The sequence below is a fragment of the Lepeophtheirus salmonis genome, chromosome 12 (assembly GCF_016086655.4).
Source record: "Lepeophtheirus salmonis chromosome 12, UVic_Lsal_1.4, whole genome shotgun sequence".
NCBI classification, from domain to species: Eukaryota; Metazoa; Arthropoda; class Copepoda; order Siphonostomatoida; family Caligidae; genus Lepeophtheirus; species Lepeophtheirus salmonis.
Genome location: NC_052142.2, coordinates 1232982 through 1246470, shown reverse-complemented (window position 1 = coordinate 1246470; position 13489 = coordinate 1232982). Strand labels below are relative to the sequence as shown.

At 31.7% G+C, this 13489-nt stretch overlaps 2 long non-coding RNA genes across 4 annotated transcripts in view; one reads left to right on the top strand and one right to left on the bottom strand.

Annotated features, from left to right (window-relative positions):
- LOC139906797 (uncharacterized) overlaps positions 1-1364 on the bottom strand; it is an 87934-nt gene extending 86570 nt beyond the window's left edge. For all 3 annotated transcript variants that reach the window (XR_011782741.1, XR_011782742.1, XR_011782743.1), the window contains exon 1: positions 1152-1364. This is a non-coding gene — a long non-coding RNA (uncharacterized lncRNA). The remainder of the gene's footprint in view (positions 1-1151) is intronic.
- Positions 1365-1539: 175 nt separating this feature from the next.
- Positions 1540-3640, top strand: LOC121126705 (uncharacterized). Its single transcript, XR_005867107.2, has 2 exons — positions 1540-1964; positions 2019-3640. It is a non-coding gene; the product is annotated as an uncharacterized lncRNA (long non-coding RNA).
- The last annotated feature ends 9849 nt before the right edge of the window (positions 3641-13489 follow it).

Sequence of the window (13489 nt, the reverse complement as noted above, 5' to 3'; positions counted from 1 at the left end):
CTTTTTTGTTTGGGAGGTTTGAAGAAAGAGTATGGCTTCCAGAGGACATAACATTACACATCAATATAACTAAAGGCATAACTTTTACTCAAATTATTCGCAAATTTTCCTGTACTATCTTTGAACAATACAATTGTACACCTAAAAAGATTACATTAGGAGAGTTTAATGTACCTCTTCAGCTATTTCAGGCTGAGTTGTTTCTTTGTAGTTCAAAAAAATATTTACGTTATTAGGGCCCCTACTCCTTCGTATCTCCTTAGATAAGTGAATTTTGATCTCCGTGTTTCCTGGAAGTGATCCACTCTCTCCCATTGTCTGCTAATGTATCTTCTGCATCTTTGTTTTTTGTTTTTTTTTTATATTACGTTTTTTCATGGAATTTGATTAGTGCTGTACACGAAGTTTACCTTACAGGCTACATATAAATAATTTTCTTACGAGAAAATGGACCTCAAATGTGCTCTTATACCAGGAGCTGACGATAAATGTCACCGTTTAATATTTTAATATTAATTACGAATAGATATACAATAAATAGTGATGAAACTAAAGGAACACAGTCTTAAACCACGTTAGAAATCAATTAAAATTGTGAATATATTGTTTCATTTATTTTTTTATGCATTTTGTATATAATGGGTGGATTTTTCATGAAAAGATCCTCTGCGACGGCGATATATGTGAAGTGAGTATCTTCCAATAAATTAATATAAAACTAAAGAGTAAATTAAAGCTTTTCTCCAAACAAGTTGGAAAAAAGGAACACAAATTCATGCATAATTTATATTCTTTATTTTTTTAAAAATTCATTATGCAATAAATATAATAGGTTGGGGAAAAATTAATTTCGAATTTTGCGCTTTAAATAAATGCTGTATAAGAAGAATTACAATAAGCGGATTTTAGCCTAGTATGCCCCTTTCTGTTCGATAACTTGTTACCAATGAGAATCCAAGTTCATAATTCCCTTCTTCTAGAAACCCTTGTCCCTATTGGCAAAAAACAGGCCTTTATTGAGGCCAAATTTGCCAAATTTGCATAAATACAGCTCTTATTATTAAACATTTATAGTTTTTTTTGTTTATATATATATATATATATATGTATGAATTTCAAGTAAACTAATACAAATTATAATTCAAACTCACTAATATTTAACATAATAAATGTTTTATCACAAATTGTGATTTAAATAATATTATAAATACAACCACCGATTTTCAGACAAGGAGATTGATGTAAAGAATGGGGTGCTGTATACAAATTATAAGATGGTATTAGTCATTGAAGCTTTTGAAATCTTCATTCATTGATGTTTTTTTTTTTTTTTTTTTTTTTTTTTTCAAACAGTCGTACGTATGCATTTTATCTAACTAAATCATTTCCTATATGAACAAATGAAACTATTATAATAAACTTATCATTTTTAAATAATATGTAAGAAAAATTACTTCGTTTATTTTTATTTGCGCCCGCTAAACACACACGTAGCACACGCTTGTCCATCTTAAGAACATGCTTCTCCTTTATTAGTACAGGAAAAGCAACACCTCGTGTGATGACTGATGGGATTTCTTACCCTGCCGCGCGCTTGTAAAGAGACAAGCAGAATATTGTAAAATTATAATAATAATAAAAACATTGGATCCATCGTTTTTAAAAGAGTCATTGCTCTATTAGCAATCTTTTGATTAATTTTCCAATGTCTACTACCATGGGTCGATGGTTAACTTTTACTGCATATATTATATTTACCGACGTCAAGACCAGTCAGTCGGGGGGACTCAACCTCTTCTTATAATAGAGTCAGATCTCAGGGCGATACGAATGGAAAATAAAAGAGGTTGAATGAAGTCTCGACTATAGTTCTACAAAAATTACACCTTCACTCCTTAGAGGTATCTCGGCTCTTGTTGGTAAAGATAGTTGATGTTTCTAAAATATATCTAAACAACTTTAGGGTTAGTACGGTGATAAATGTTGAATACGGCTCTTCTAATTTTCTGATTCTACAGACAGCTCACATCGAAAAAGAATGGAATCATAGGCCCGTTTTACACATGGACCCCAGGCTGTAAGAAACTTTTTTGATCCCTTCTTAATAGCATAAACCCCTTCAAGCCCACTTCCCTGTGACAGAGGAATTGACAAGCTGAAAATAAAACGACCTCCTTGGCAAACTTATCTTTACTCCTCAGTCTCGGATTAAAAATTAATAGTTCGTAAGGTCCGAGTAGGAGAAGCACGGAATTGAAAATACCGACCAATGATGATCCCATGTCTTACTAATACGGTCTGCATTTTTAGTCACTGAAAGGAGTTTTGTTGTTCCCATACATAATCTATACAAGAAATTGTATTCAGTAACTTCTATAAACTTTTCTTTAATTCGTTTATCCCGAAAAGCTTCACAGTCAAGGAGTCTCATGATGCAGGAGAAGTTTAATGTTTGCTACATAGACTTAATGTTTAGAGCTCCAAGTCCCAAGCCGCTTGTCAGAGTGGATTAACTCTATCTCTTGCTATGTACGCCCTCGAATTCTTCCAAACCAGATCGTTCCTAATCTTATATACTACATCACACAAGTCGACTAAGAATAGGACGTACCTTATTAGATGAAAAACTTTTGGAAGCACGTTAATGTTCCGTGCTAATAGTGCTTCGCATCGAGAGAGATGAGTGATCCTATAAATCATGATAATTCTATGGAGCATATTCATTATTTAATTTTTGTTCTTGCTTCTAGCCTTATGGTTCGACAGATCAACTTTAATTCCATGTAGAGTGGACATGTAACGAACGCAAAGTTATCAAGTTGTGGCCTTGGAATCCTTCATAGTTCGACAGAATTTCTGTTTTCCCGAAATAAATCATAAGTCCCGATATACTACGGAAAATCTGGAGCACCTCCATGGAAGAATTGATAGTCATTTTCACAACCTATAAGAAATACAGTAAAGTCGTCTGCTAACAGCAAACATTTAAATAACATTTTTGGACCTTAAATACTCGAATCATTCATAAGCATCTCGTATATTCTGTTCATTGATATGATGAAGAGGGATGGTGAAAGTATATCACCATGCCAAGCTCCCCTTGCGATTTAAAATTTTGTTGAACTACTCGCTCCTGGTAAATCAATCTTTGACAAAGCACTTCGAAGAATCGCTGAAACCAATAGGGAAGCCATACCCGAAAAGTTGCTCTATTATGAACTTATGAGACAATATCTCAAAGGTTTTTTCGAAATCGACCAGAAGTGCTACAAATTTTGAATTTGGAAAATCAAGTTGAGGAAGGAAGTGTGTCTCCATTCCATTGCGAGTCGTTCTCTGAACGCCCTAAAAGAAGTATGGGCAATTATCCTCCTAACAAACAAAAGTTAAATCGGAAGTTTGTACAGCTCAATACTGGTCTGAAAAAGTAATGCTCATTTTTTCGGAAGAAAAAGAGAGTTAGTGGGGGCCCTGAACTACAGGAAACAGACGTTTATGGGACCTCCAAAAGCATGCTACAGAAGAGTCCGTAATTACATTCGGAATTTATTTAATTTTTAGAGTTTACCTACTATGAAGTATATATATATATATATATGTTCCATCATAAATGAAAAAGAAATACAGTATATAAATTATGCATTCTTGTAAACTTGTTTAGAGCAAAGTTTTATTTGCTCTTTAGTTTTACATTCATTTCAGGGAAGTTTTTTGCTTCACTAATGTTTTACAATCGGAGAGGATTGTCTCATGAAGAATCCACCTATGTACAAGATGTAAGACTCATCATCCTCCAATGATAAAAAAAATTAAGTATAACAATATGACGACTATTGGGAATTTTAATTTATTTCTAATGTAGTTTATTATTAATGCTGTGCTCCATGATTTTTTATTGTCTTGGATATCTTGTTCATGACTATTTACTGTATCCATGAGTAATTTGAATTTATATTAAAACATTGTACGATCACTTAATGTATTGCAACGTCCTGGTGTAAGAGTACATTGAAGGTCAACTTCCTCTAGATATGTTGCCTGTAAGAAGATCTTCGTATATACTACTAGTCAAACTCCATAGGAAAACATGGTCGGGCGAAAGAAGATATTTTGCGAGACAATTTGGGCTAGTAGATCACTTCTATGCTAAATTATACTCCAGATAGTTTTATAATTTGTGGGGTGCCTAAGTTACTTTCTTTTCACAACATTATTTGGGTCTTTAGTAAAAAAAAAATATATATCAAAAACATTTGACCGATGATTCTCGTGTATTCATATATCGGGTTTGGAATAGAAAGACAAGTTGTAAGGTTGTACGATCCCCACTACAGTTTTACCATGTTGTATAATTTCATAATACTGTTAGTTTTTATATTTATATGAAATGTAATTGTTCTACATTATTTCTTTCCCTGTATGGTTTGTGATGTTTAATTGTCGCCTTTTAATAATTTTATATAACTTCCTATATGTCGTCTTTTATTCCTCAATTCATGATGATGAGTATCAACAACATTAGTAGAAAATAGTTGAAGTCTTATAAGTGGTTCTCCAGTTTCATTAATTGTGGTAGCCGTCTTAAGTTCAGTTGCATATTTGTTGACTAAACTCATTAAATGAACAATCATATTTCTCTGGTTATAAAAGTAGGATCATCTATCTGCAACGTTCATTCACAGAACGCTGGGAGGATAATTAAGACCCACCTTTTTGGTAGTCTCTTGTTTCATATGAGAGATATTAGAATCACAATCAAGTAATGATCTTACCTTGACAATTTTTTTGTGAAATGGGATCACTAAATAACACGTAATAGTCCCTAAAATACCAGTGTATTTAATAATATTGGTATTATTTATACGAAAATAATTCTTTTTTTAACATTAATGAAATTGTTAATTAGAATCAGCTGTTTTTACATTCTTTGTGGAGTTATTTTTTACATTAAATATTTATTTTCTTTATTCAAATCATTATTACATAGATTTTTTTTAACTAAATCCCACTAATCTTTAACAGTTTAAGTAGTATGGTTTTGATGACACATAAAATATATCTCTCGGGACATTTGGGACGGAAAAGTATGAGAGTTTCTTAAACAGTAATGTCCTATTTCATGTGTCATGATACATTTGAAATAAATCCCTTTTCATTTTACAAATCCAATTGAATTGTTTTGTAGTTATTTTGAGGGCTTTGGGATATTTCATACTTGTGTGGAGATTATGCGTTCTACAAATCACATAACTTATTATATAAATGTATGTTTAAATTAAATTTTGATCTCTTTATTGATTGTTCCTTCTTCCTCCGGGGATGAATTAATGGGAGTAGATTCTTGGAATAATTTCCAAAGTTCGGAATCCTCAACCGATATCGGAGTAAAATGTTTATTTATTTCATTTTCTTTAGAGATTTGATGGTATTTCATTTTAGTCAATAGACTTTTATTTCTATATTCTTTACATCCATTTGAGGACTCTCTTTTTCTATCTCTTTTGTCCATGATGTTATTTGAATGAATGAGATAGATTACTTTCAAAATGTCGTTCAATAACTTATATTAATTTAATACAACTCTCAATATAATTTTAAAAAACACATTTCGGTACAAAATGAGCTCTTTAAGCTTCAAAGCCCCCGCGTATGGTTTTATAATGAGCTTTTTGAGCTTCCAATGCCATACTACAATCCCTTCCTTTAATACACTCAAAGAAGTCTGACTAAATCTGTGTGGTGTTACAATGAGTCTTTTACGTCGCAAGGTCCTCGCGTATGTTTAAGTAATGATCCCTTTAAGCTTCAAATACCACACTACAGTCCCTTCGTCTAATGCACTCAAAGAAGTTTGATCGATTGGGTGAGTTGTTATAATGAGCCAGTTGTGTTGGTTTATTCTTCCAATATACTCAAGGAACCCCGATTGAATGTGCGTGGTGTTACAATGAGTCATTCAAGTTTCAAATACGACCGCGACTGGTTTTATAATGATCTTTTTAAGCCTCAACGTCCACACTCTTCAATCAATACACCAAAAATATATCAAAATAGTATAATATATAATGAATCCCTAAATATTTCGAAAAACTATGATCCAACTTATGTTCTAATCTGGCTGAAGGATCATGTGAGGATTTAGGCTTCTCTCAGAAACCAAGGATAATGAAATTAATGGACTGTATTACCAATGAGTTCTTATACTATCTGGAGGAGTACAAGCTCCAATCATGCAAAAAATTGATATGATAAACATCAATTTTTTATGACAAATTCTTGTTGGTAAGCTCATATGATCTTTGCCCAAATATAAGAGTATTAGCTTGTCGTTGTTCTAGCTTTTTTTTTATATAATAGCATGTGGAGTTTTATTTAACTATTACATTTTGGGTTAGCATTTTAAATCCTAAAAAATTACTTTTGAGGCAAAAATGATGGAGTCTCTTCATGCTCACAGCTCAATATCAAAGTAGATATATTTTAAAAGGTTTTCTAAAGTAGATCGTCAAAAATTAATTGAACTAATTATTTTAACGGATAAATTTGCCCCTTATAAATAAAGTATCAAATTCAGTTGTGTTTGTACAAGATTATGTATGTGAGTTTACCCACAAGAATTTGTCATAAAAATTTATATTTATCAACACAACAGGTTGCATGATTGGAGTTTGTGCTCCTCCAGATAGTATAAAAACTCATTGGTATTACTTACTCTATAATAAAACACTGAACAATAATAATACAAGTGTATTTGGTATAGAGTTAATGTTATAATCAATGAGTTCGTTCTATATTTCGAATGAGAAATACAATAATTAAGAACAAAAAAAAAACTGTCTTCCTTTTTGGTGGGAAAAAACAGTTGAATATAATCAGGGTTGCAAGTAGGTGATTATATGGCCGGATATGCAAAAGTCTCAGATTTCAACAGCACCCTTGGAGTCCTTTTCTGTCAAGGCTCAACTCAAACATGTCTTGGCCTCTGCTTTCATGCCATAGCTATGATCAGATTCCGGTTTAAACTCAGAGTATATGGTTGGAACTGCATCAGGCTTTAGATACTTTTATGTCTTCCGTCATGATCTTAGAAAAGATATTTCTTGTGACAATTACAATCACAAATGTGCTGAAAACATAAGATAAATAACAGTCATATATATACTAACAGAAAGGAAGTAAACTGAAATCCTGCTCCTTATTTAAAAAGAGCATTGGCAAGAATTACTCCGATTAATATCCTAACTTCAAATCTGAGTCCAACCAGGACTAAAACTTATAACTCCCCAACTAATCTTCAGTGTTACTCTGCTTCTTTTATAACCCACGAAAATGTTCAATCCGACTCCGTGTCTATCAATGGTGTACAGGTAGGAATGGTTTCACTATGGTAAACACTATTATGTATTTAAACATTATTTTACATTGCATTTATCAAGGATAAACAGCTCGTCAAATGTACAAATAAGATGAAAACGAAGTGGTGTGGATCATTGTTTTATTGTCTTATAATGGTAATGCTCTGAGCAAAGGCCTATGAATCAACAAACTGTTGTTAATTTATCCCAAGTCATTGACATGTTTTTATTAAATAATTTTCGTTGATATCATTAATAATGCAATAGTTAATTGTTATATCTTCATTTATGCATGTTGAAATAAATAATGGTTGCCATATAATCTGCTTATTACATATCCAAACAAGTTTCTTCAATTCTGTTTTTTCAAAGACACCTCTCATTTACTTACAAGGCCAATATTAGTTTTCTTTTCATTGAAAAAAGTGGATATTTCTATTATATTTCAACAAATGCATAATATTCATGGTTGAGTTATACAAAAAAATATTTAAAAATAGCATGTATGGAGTTAAACTTAAACTTAAAAAAAAAAAAAATTAAAATCGACCGACAGGTTAGCAAGATATGATCCATTTAAAAATCTGAACCACTAGGCGGTGCTCACATATGGAGAAACTTTAATATGTGAAGTTAGCGGTCATGGTTATGATTGAAATTATGTGTTTGTATCAAATTATATCTTTTTCGGGGTGAAGTGCTTGGAATGTTAGTGTTAGTTAAGAATTTATTGCTGTTTATCATAGTACATACATACATTCTAAAATATATTAGAAAACTATAAATACATACGGCAAAGAACATGACCCCGCAAAGGCGCTTATGTGTTACTACAGTAGACATTGATCTTAAGTCTTACTTAATTTTATAATTATTATAAATAATTTGTTTAATTCTTTGTACATTTAATAAATTTAAGAATAAGAAGATCTTCATCCTCTTCTTGGATGGCTGGTATCTCTCATTTGATAGCAATGTACATCTGATAATAGATCATTCTGGAACAAACCATGCATGGAAATGACAAGCAGTTCGAATGCATGCACTTGGTTTTGACCCATATTTGCAATGCCCACTTAGAGGGAGGCTTTTTTTTTAGCCGTTACTGGGGTATGGCTCTTTTATTAAGGCTATCTCAGATTTTCTGGGTTTTAATTCAAAGTTAGCTGCTTTGCAGTGTTGAATGTTGATATAAGAGCAGGTAATCATTTGGTTTTCTTTTGTTTGGGTTCATCAAATAATAGGGTTTCGCAGCCAAATCGAAGAACATATCTATTTGGGGCTGCTTTTTGCTACCACGACTTTTTGAATAGATATTTGAACTTCTACCAGAGCCTATCACACCTGCTGCTTGAATTAGAAGGTCTTCTACTGGCTCATCTGGCATTCTGTGGTGCTTAGTAGCAGTTTCTCTAACACTGACAGTTTCTTTGGCCGTTTAGAGTACATTTATAATTATTTTTATTAGTTCCAGCATCACACAGACATTTACAATTTCCTCCGTGCAACTACTTGCACTATCATAACCAATAGTAGTTGTTTTGTGTTGATTAGACTTATCAACACAGGGTTCACAATTTGGATCTTGGTCTATCACCTTTCTACAGTTTCCTCACTTTCTTGAGTTACGAGCACGTTTCGAGGATTTCCTGTGGAAGCAACTTTTATTGTGAAGTCAATAGCTTTTAGATCTTCAAATGCTGCTTGATCCACATCAAGGTGTAGGACTTTTCTTAACTGTGTTATTTCAGATTTGGTCAGTTCGACCTTACCTCTAACACGAAGGGAGTTCCATTGATATGCAATGATCTGAGCAAGTATCTCATCGCCAATGTTTCCTGTGATCCCTCTAATGAAGCTGATAAGCCTTTTCCTTCCCTTTTTTTCCTGTCTCATTTTCTCCACCTCTCCGCACGAGGCTGGTAAGAGGGGTGTATCGTTCAAGATAACCTTTCCGGCGTATTGTTCTGTAGCGTCATCACTGACATAGATCACCGCTCTTTTGTTGGTGTAGTGGCGACCTTCATAGTAAGGTAACGGTTTTGTGGTGGGTAAGAAACGTATATAGTATATGTCCAGTATTTTTATAACTTTGCTCCACTCAACAAGGGAGATGTGATTGCCATTTTTTCGTACAAAGGTGATTTCTTTGGCCTCTTTGACAATTGCTGAGTATAGAAACTTACGCTTAGGCTTAGATTGTCAAATCCTTTGTTGTTCAACAGACTCCTGCGTTGAATTTTGAGGCCTTTTAGATGGAGAAGTATCCTTACAATGATCCTCCTTCTATCGTTTCTTACTTCAGGGGCCTTGATTTTCAGTTTTTTCATGCACAGAGAGCTGCACTTTCTTATTATTATCCTCCATGAAGCTAGGCTTTCTTACTCCAATTTTTTCATTTCTGTTCTGAGGTTCCCTCCTTATTTTCTCATGTTGGACCCTCTTACCCCACTTGTTATATGTGATGGTCTCCTATTTCAGGTTGACGTCATTTCTATTTTTATTTGGCTGTGTTTTATTACTGTTATACTGTTCACTTTCCGCCATCGTCGAGTGACAAATGGCTAAAAATGTTATACTCAATTAGATATTGTTCTTATTACAAGAAACGCCCCTATTATATTGCAGAAGAAAAGTAAAGAACATTTTCCTAGCCTTCGATTGAAGATCCAAATATTTGTGGAATGAATATGGCTAAGGTCTAATGTGCACTAATAAGACTTATTAACAAAATAAAAATGTGAAAATGAACTTTAAACCCTTCTGAAACGAATTAAACTCCAAGGCAAAACGAGTGACTTGTTGATAGTATCAAAGTAGGAAGTCAACCAATGTGATGGTATAATCACTGTAAAACTAAGGAAAAGCAAAGATTTTCAATGTTTTTATGTTTCGAGAGGCATTTCTTTCAGAGCCCAATTTGAAAATGAAGGATTGCTCAATATTTTGAAAATAAAAAAATGTGTTTGATTTTTTCAAGAGTTCCATATTCCACTAAAAATAATTTTTTTATGTTAGTTAGTTCCTTCAACTTTAATTGAACAATGCAAATTTAATGTTATTATTGGGTATATCCAATATATTTCAACAAATGCAATATAACTATGAGTAAATTATGCGAAAAAGTATTTAAAAATGACATGTATGCAGTTAAACATACAATTCAAAAAAGAAAAGAAAAAAATGGCCCCTCGGTTTACAAGATCTTTCAAACTTTAACCACTGGGTGGTGCTCCCATATATAGAATCTTTAATATGTAATGTTAGAGGTCATACTTATGCGAAAAGTATGATTTTGGTATCAAATTATGTATTTTTCGGGGTACAGAGCTAGAATTTGATGATGAAGCCACTGTAAAACTAAGAGAAAGCATTGATTTTCAATGTTTTTATTTTAAATTAATATTACATTTACATGATTGAATAAATGTTGAAGGAAGTAACTAATATAAATAATTTTTTTGTGTGTCAAATATATAATTCTTGAAAAGATCAAGAATATGTTTTTTTTCAAAACTTCTTCTAATCTTTCATCCTAAAATTTGGCCCAAAAGATATACCTCTCGAAACATAAAAATATTGAAAATCATTGCTTAGTTTCACAGTGATTATACCATCAAATTGAAGCTTCTCAATTCCAAAAACATATAATTTGATACCAAAATCATACTTCTATCATAAGAATAACCTATAAAATCAGTGATTATTTTTTTCAATATGTGAGCGCCACATAGTACTTAAAATTTAAAAAAAAGATTATATCTCGCTAACCGGTCGTCCGATTTTAAAATAATTTTTTATGTGATCATATTTAATTATATTCTATGCAAAACAGTAGTTAAAACAAACTTTTATTGTCGTGGGTATAGAATTGTTTGAAAATTTGTTAAAATATAATAAAACTACCAAAGTGCAATTTGTTTAAAATAAAAATACATGTAAAAAAAATTAATATTATTTTATTTCAAAATTAATTAATATTTATATAACAGTTTTTTAAGGAAAAAATAAATTGATTATATATCTTTAAATTACTGATAATTTTGGGAAAAAAATATATTGAGTTCAGAAGATTCCTCTACGTTTTTGACTTGAGGTTTTTTAATCATGGAATCAAAACTTTAAATAAGTTTAAAGTAGAACAAAACATTTGAAACCAAATTCACTATAAGAATTTGGAGCAATATATAAGTCGCATAATTAATTCATATTCTGATATTTCCAATTTTACTACTTATATTTAACTAAGATTATATCTTATTTTATGTTTATCTTTTATTTTTCCTGAAAGATATCTCCTTCAATTTTTCATTTCATAGAAAGAATAATCCAAATTTTGTTGTTTAAAGAACTTAACACAGGAAAAGTAATTCACTCCCACTTCTCCATTACCAAATCAATTGTGTCACAAAGTAAAGAAGTGTTATCCAAGATCCATTAAGCATTTGAGGAAAAGGAAATATTTATTGTATTAGACAAAACTACAGACTCCAGTGCAATCCATGACGACAGTGGTGGTTGGTCCTTTAAATGGTCATTTTTGTATTGTCCTTATCTAATTAATTTGGAAATTATACAATTATTACAAGTGTAGCTGTAATAAATATAAGCAACCTTCTTACTTCCGATTTCAGGGACAATAGAGAGAAGGTTTTAATAGCCAATAGAACAGGGTATTGCATAATATCACCCAAAAACCTTAAACAACAATTTTCAAATTATGTTGTATATCACATGTCTAGCCTATGGTCTGAACAGTATAGCAACGTTCTTTCCTGATTACTTCTAAATACAAACACTATCATCTCCGAAGTAAATAATTTTTTTTAGAATTCTTGTGATCTAAAACAATTGACTATTACGCCAAGCACTTTAATTAAGTGAAAGATTATATTAACGTTATGGATTAAAACAATGATATAATCTATAAAGAAAAAGATATTTTGATGAATTATCCACTTTTGTCCGAAATAGTGTTGATTCAACAAAAATTGAATCCAATCCTGGTAACCATTAAAGGATTGAAATAGAGATTGCCAAAACTCCTGAATGTAATTTATCGTTAAAAATCTACCACAAAATATAACCCTTGAACCGTTCAAAACTAAATGTCAGGAGAAGATGGAGAAAAACGAGGGATACATCAAATTGAGAGAATGGAAACTTGAAACCATCAAACACGATAGCGAGTTTTTTAAATTTAAAAAAAAACCACTCCTATCGTCAACTTTGATTCCAAAAGGGGAAAAAGTCCCATTTGATGTAAGTTCACATCAAGAGTATGATAATCAGACGAAACATTGAGATTTACTATGAAGAAAGCTGATTGACCCCATAAGTTCTAAATGTATAAATATTAATAAATAATTAATTAGAAGTTTTAAATATTAGATACATATTGTAAATATCTATAATGACCTAAACTTCATCCATCATCATAGACAACGGTTCCAATAGCCAATTTTAAGTACCTAAAAATGTAACAAATTGAGTAAATAATTATAATAATAATTGTATGATTTATTAGATCATTTAACTATCTCCAACGTTGAGTAATTCAATGTTCCATTTCATTATGGTAATATCCTTGACGCGACTCTCCGTCAAACGGGAACTTTTTTTGTACATTTATGTCAGACATCACACTGAAAACTCTCTCAGAATCATAGTTAACGATAGGAGTGTTTTTTTATTTAAAAAAAATCGCTATCGTTGTTTATGGATTAAGGTGCCAATGCTTTCAATTTGATGTAAAATATTAATACTATTAATATTATTACTCCTGCTATTCTATTCAGACCATGAGCTAGACCAGTGACATGTAACATCGTTGGAAAATGTTTTTTAAGGCAACTTTAATTCGAATTGAACTCCCATAGGAAATGAAAACCTTCCAAACTTTGCCTATGAAATCTTATCCAAGAACGTAAGTGATGCTTTTTACAGCAACACTTTTAACTGTTTTATTGTCGGCTTTCGTAACATCTTCCAAAATAATGAGATAAGATGACCCAAAAAAATAACCAGCTAAAGAACCAACCAATACTGCATTCATGGATTGCTGTCAAGTGTCTGCAGTTTCGTCAAATGTGAGAAATAAATCGTTCCCCTCATTTCATTCTTTATTTTGGATA